The 6,077-nt window shown below is 41.0% G+C and overlaps 1 non-coding gene across 1 annotated transcript; it reads left to right on the forward strand.

Moving 5' to 3' along the window:
• Positions 1-5,516: 5,516 nt before the first annotated feature.
• Positions 5,517-5,608, forward strand: LOC121206933 (small nucleolar RNA R24). Its single transcript, XR_005902104.1, has one exon. It is a non-coding gene; the product is annotated as a small nucleolar RNA R24 (small nucleolar RNA).
• Positions 5,609-6,077: the final 469 nt, after the last annotated feature.

Raw genomic sequence — 6,077 nt, forward strand, 5'->3', positions numbered from 1 at the left:
CCACCACCACAGAGAGGCCGAGGGCAAGGTAGAGGTGGCAATGGTAATGGATGAGGACGTGGGGCATCTGGCAGAGGTGCTGCACACGTTGAAGTTCGATAGCTGGCGTTGGTTTATGCTGCACGGTGTTGTAAGGAGGGTGACGCTCCTGATGTTATAACCGATACGTTCTTCATTCATAGCATGCCTTACACTGCTTTGATTGATGTGGGTTCCACTCACTCGTATGTTGCTTGGGATGTATCTGGGGCATTGGGTGTGTTTCCTAAAGAGACGGTGAGTGGGGTATCAGTGATAAGCCCTTTAGGACACTCGGTTAAGGTAGATAAACTCTTTAGGGCGGTGCCTTTAGAGACACAAGATAAGATTTTGAAGGAGATTTGATAGAGCTACCATTTGGGGATTTTGATCTTATCTTAGGAATGGACTGGCTACCTAAGCATAGGGCGACGTTGGATTGTGCTGCTAAGAGAATGGTACTAAGAACTACCAAGGATGAGGAGATAATGGTCATAGGGAAGCGAACGAACTATTTGTCCAATGTTGTCTCGGCTTTAAGGGCCAAGAAGTTGATTCGGAAAGGTTGTGAGGTGTTCTTGGCATTTGTAAGTCAAGCTGAATCTGAGGGGATAACTGTGGAGTCGGTTAGGACCATTAAAGAATTTCAAGATGTATTTCTGGAGGAACTTCCTGGATTACCTCTGAACAGAGAAGTCGAGTTCAGAATCGACTTGTTACCTGGAACAGCTCCTGTGTCCATTGCGCCTTATAGGATGGCACCAAAGGAGTTGGTAGAATTGAAAGCTCAGATTCAGGAACTGTTGGATAGAGGGTTTATAAGACCAAGTGTTTCCCCGTGGGGTGCACCAGTACTGTTCGTAAAGAAGAAAGATGGGACTATGCGGATGTGCATTGACTATCGATAGTTGAACAAATTGACGATCAAGAACAAGTATCCGTTACCAAGAATCGACAATATATTCGACCAACTAAGAGGAGCCTCGGTATTTTCTAAGATCGACCTTCGGTTAGGATATCATCAATTGAGAGTCAAAGAAGTGGATATTCATTAGACGACATTCAAGACTCGATATGGTCATTACGAGTTTCTGGTTATGCCCTTTGGCTTAACTAATGCACCGGCAGCATTCATGGATTTAATGAATCGGGTGTTTCAGCCATACTTGGATCGGTTCATAGTCGTTTTTATCGATGATATCTTGGTGTATTCAGAAACGGAAGAGAGGCATGATGAACATCTTCGTATTGTGCTGCAAGTGCTCTGGGAAAAGAAACTTTATGCAAAGTTTAGTAAGTGTGAGTTTTGGCTAAAGGAAGTAACTTTATTGGGGCATGTTGTGTCTGCTGAAGGGATCAAGGTGGACCCTCGAAAGATTGAGGCAATTCTGGGATGGAAGCCACCGAGGTTAGTTTTCTGGGGTTGGCAGGTTATTATTGAAGATTTGTGGAAGGATTTTCTATGTTGGCAGCACCGTTAACTAAACTTATAAGGAAGGGAGCACCTTTTGTTTGGACAAATAAGAAGCAAGAGGCTTTTAAGAAGCTGAAGAAGGTTTTGACTGAGGCACTAGTGTTGATTCAGCCAGAGTCTGGTAAAGATTTCACTATGTACAGCGATGCGTCACATGTAGGTTTGGGTTGCGTGTTGATGCAAGAGGGTAAATTGGTCGCTTATGCTTCACAACAGCTTAAGCCTCATGAGATAAACTATCCTACTCATGACTTGGAGTTGGCAGCGGTGATTTTTGCGCTTAAAATATGGAGGCCCTATATGGGCGAAGGTGTCGTTCGCCTACTTGTTGGGAAGAGTTGGGGGAAAGGCAAGTACTTGGGCCAGAGTTGGTAGCGGATGCTGAAGACAAGGTTAAGGTGATCAGGAATCTATTAAAAGAGGCAGCGGATCGGCAAAAGTTTTATGCTGATCTGAAGTGTAAGGATATTGAATATGCTGTAGGGGATATGGTCTTTTTGAAAGTTTCACCGTGGAAGAAGATATTGAGATTTGGTAAGAAGGGCAAGTTGAGTCCACGGTTCATTAGGCCTTATCGAATTATTAAGTGGATAGGGCCGGTGGCTTATTAGCTAGAGTTACCTTCAGAACTGGATCGTATTCACGACGTTTTTCATGTGTCCATGCTAAGGCGATGTGTTCTGACCCAACTCATATCGTGCCAGTTGTAGAAATCGAAGTACAGTCAGATTTGACCTTCAAAGAAGAACCTGTGCAAATACTTGATTACAACGTCAAGGTGCTGAGAGGAAGTCAGTCCCATTAGTGAAGGTACTTTGGAGAAACCATGCCAAAGAAGAAGCTAGTTGGGAGACTGAGGAGGTGATGTGTCAGCAGTACCCTCAACTATTTGGATCAGGTAAAAATTTTGAAGCCAAAATTTCTTTAAGTAGGGTAGAGTTGTAATATCCTGATTTTCAGGTTTTTTCGTGATTCTCAAGTTTTTGGTAAAGTTTTTAAGATTAGGTATTTGGTTGTGAAATTCATAATTAGAGTGTGTAAATGGGCTTATGGAAGGCCCATGCGATGGCCAAAACCCGATAGAATTTTTGAATTTTGGACTTAAGCAGTTAGGGGCTTTGGATAGGTGGCTTTATTAAAAATTGTGGGTAAAATGTATCACAAAAGAGCCTTTGGTAGAGTGGCTAAGTGACGCCACTAGGGTGCTAAAAAAAGGTGGCGTGTAAGTGGTTGGGGGAAACCTGGGTTCGATCCCCTGTGATGGCAAAAGTGATGTTATTTTTATGCTTTGAGCATGCAAGAGTTGTAGCCGAATGGAACTCTGTAGGAGAGAGTTTGAATCAGTCAAACGCATGGATTAAGGAGGGATAAGGGGAAAGATTTTAGGGATTTGAGAGGGAGATAGAGTTAGCCGAATAGAGGGGATTAGAGAGGGGATTTCAGCAGAGGGGTATTAGGTTAGTATTTTCAGCATTAGGGACTTAGGATGTGTCGTTTTCTTCTTTAGGATTAGTCTTTTCTTTTTCTTTCTTCTTCTTTAGCTGAAGCTACCACCCTTCCATTCATCATTCCTTCTTTTCTTTTCTTTTTCCAAAACCAGCCCACTACTCCCTTCCATTCATCTACTACTTCTTTTCTTACCTCCACATCTGCCGAAAAGCTGCAAAAGCCGAGCCTGTGAAACTTGGTAGTGCCGATTCTTTATTGACCAGCAACCTTCTTTTTCCCTTCACGTTTTGGTGGCTAACCCTTTATCTTCTAGGTGTTAAACTGTTTAAGGAGGGAGACAGTGGTAAGTGTTCGTACTCTAAGTCGATTCAGTAGTAACTGTTGACAAAAGTCGAAACCCCTATAGTTGAGGGTAGTTGCCGATTTGTGATGTAGGCCTTATTGGGTTTTTGCAATTGAATTTTATGGTTTATATAGTGGAGTAGATACATTAGAGGAGCAGCAAGGCGTGGGGTATCGATTCGGATAAGCTTGGATCATCGGAGTGACTAAATCTAGATCTAGTCATCAATTTCGGCAAAGGTATGAACCTTAGGGCCATTGTGGATGGTGGCCGAATATGTAAGAGATGATAATAGATAGTTTTTGATTTGGTTTATATGTTATCATGATCTACTCTATAAGCAGTTGATTATAAGAGAAATTGCGTAGGAGATCTCGTCAAGGAATATCGCAAATCAGGTGTGTAACGAACCTTCTTTCGTAGCTTAACTCGATATTCGCCGAAAAGTCAAAATGCCGAAATTTTGGCATTTCGAGGACTCTCGAGCATGCAAACGCTCATAGGTTAGTTATATCGCTAAGTTTGATGATCGGGATCGTTGGAACAGGTAAGGGCACGGTTTGGTGCACGATGGTAAGTTGGGCATCGAGGGGCTAAAATCGGGCCCAATGGGCTTCCGGGCCATTTGGGTAAAGTTGGTAAAAAATGAAATCTTGTTAAATTGCGCATTAAGACTGTTGATACCGCTATGAAATATAGGCTAAATGGGCCTAGATGACTAAATCGGCTATATAGAGCCCATTAGGGGTTTTGGGCCCAAAAAGGCCCAAATTTGATAAAGTGCGTTAAAATCATTGTTTAAACACTTAGAGTTATTGATAACTATTAATGAACATGGGAACCCTGATATTTTGGTAAAATTACGAAATTACCCTTATAATATGAAAATGACTATTTTACCCCTAAGGTTTAATTATGAGTTTGATGCATGAGATTTTGATATACATGATTTGATATGATATGTATGATATGCACATGATGTATTCATTTATGCATGGGTTGGGTTTTATATGAATGGAGGAAGTGCAAAAGGGCTTTGCCCCAGTTTACCGGAAAGGGCTTTGCCCTAGTTTACTGAAAAGGGCTTTGCCCCAGTTTATCAAAAAGGGCTTTGCCCCAGTTATTAAAAGAGGCTAGGCCTCCAGTTATATGATAAAGTAGCTATGCTGCCAGTGGAAAGTTTGGTTGGGTGGGTTGAGTTATTCCCCACATGGAGAGCTTGGTTGGTACGGGTGGAGAGTAGTGGTTGGTGGGTTGAGTAGTCTCCCCAAATGGGCTTGTATGTGTTCATTGATGTTGCATGTATTATTGAAATGGGCCTATGGGCCATACTGTTTACAGTAAAGGCTTCAGCCCAGTGATATGAGTTGTGAATTATAAAAGGCTTCGGCCCAGTATATGTTGAGATTGAATTTGGGCTTAGGCCCAGCAGGCTGATATTGTTTTGGGCTCTGAAAGGGGCTTGTTGCACGCTGAGTTCCCAAACTCACCCCTTCCTTAACCTTGTAGGTGAGCCTTGATGGGGGGACTTGGAGCTGGAGGGGATTCAGAGTGGCCACGGTGATCGCTTTTGGGCTTTTGAAATAAGTGACTGGTTTTCTTTAGTTTATCTTATTTACTATTTATTTTTGGGTTGTAATAAGGCCATTTTAACTTTATTTTCTTTCTGGGATTATTTTATTTTCAATAACTCTAAATTTTTCTGATAAAATTTAAAATGGGCTACACTTAAGGCACGTTTTCAAAATGATACTCATTTTCAAAATAACGTAACAACATGATTAATCGGTTTATCAAAGATATCTACCCAAATGAATTTTCAACTCGGTTATCAAAGTGTGGCAATGGTTGTGGGCATGTCTAGGATTGAATCCAATCGAAGAGCTTGGTACTTAAGCAGCCTTCATGGCTCACCTCCTCGAAGGCTAAAATGAAACGTGGGTTTTTAACTTCAATATGGCACGTCGGATTCAGCCATAACGTCTGGGCCGGGTTTGGGGTGTTACAAACACAAACCAGCATTTAAATATATGTTTAATCTTCTATTTGATGATCGTTGTTGGTAAAGCTACTTTATCTTAGAACAATTACCAATGGACTCCATGATAACAAAAGCTAGCATTCAAATATATGTGTAATCTTCTATTTGGTGATCATTTTTTTAGGTTTTTAAATTACTTTTGGGTTTGAATAATTGCCTGCAACCATCCTTTTAAATTTGGTTTTATCATAGTTGTAGTGATGAGAAGCTAACATGTAAGTAGATCCCATCTTATTGCAGGGTTTTCAATGAACTATACTTGTTAGCTCGCACCCTCAACCATTGATTGGCTTTTTTTGTAATTCTCTGTAGTCTATTCTATCTTTGTTGTTTTGCTTGACATTCTATCCTTTGTTTGCTTAGCTATTGGCCACTTGCTAACAATAATTATTGATATCAACTATCAAGAGTTGTATTCCTTGTTGAATGTCTTGAATTAGTCTTTTTCTTTGATGGCTAAGATACCTATATACATGGATGAAGAGTTAAGGAATATGAGCCTTCTACTTGTTGGTACTAGTTTGATGATGGTTTCAGGTTGCAGATAATCACTACTGACCAACCCTTGCAAGACTTAGTACTGTTAACAGGAGCCTTGAAGTAACCATATCTAGGGTTAAGAAGAGGAACAGAGAGGCGGTTAGGACCCATGGCAGAAAGTGAAACATAGATAGTTAGGGAAATTGTCATGCCTGAATTGGTGATGATTCTTTTTGGTTACAAAAGTTCCAGACAATAGATTAATTTGTCAT

Source organism: Gossypium hirsutum, chromosome A09, assembly GCF_007990345.1.
Source record: "Gossypium hirsutum isolate 1008001.06 chromosome A09, Gossypium_hirsutum_v2.1, whole genome shotgun sequence".
Classification (NCBI taxonomy): domain Eukaryota; kingdom Viridiplantae; phylum Streptophyta; class Magnoliopsida; order Malvales; family Malvaceae; genus Gossypium; species Gossypium hirsutum.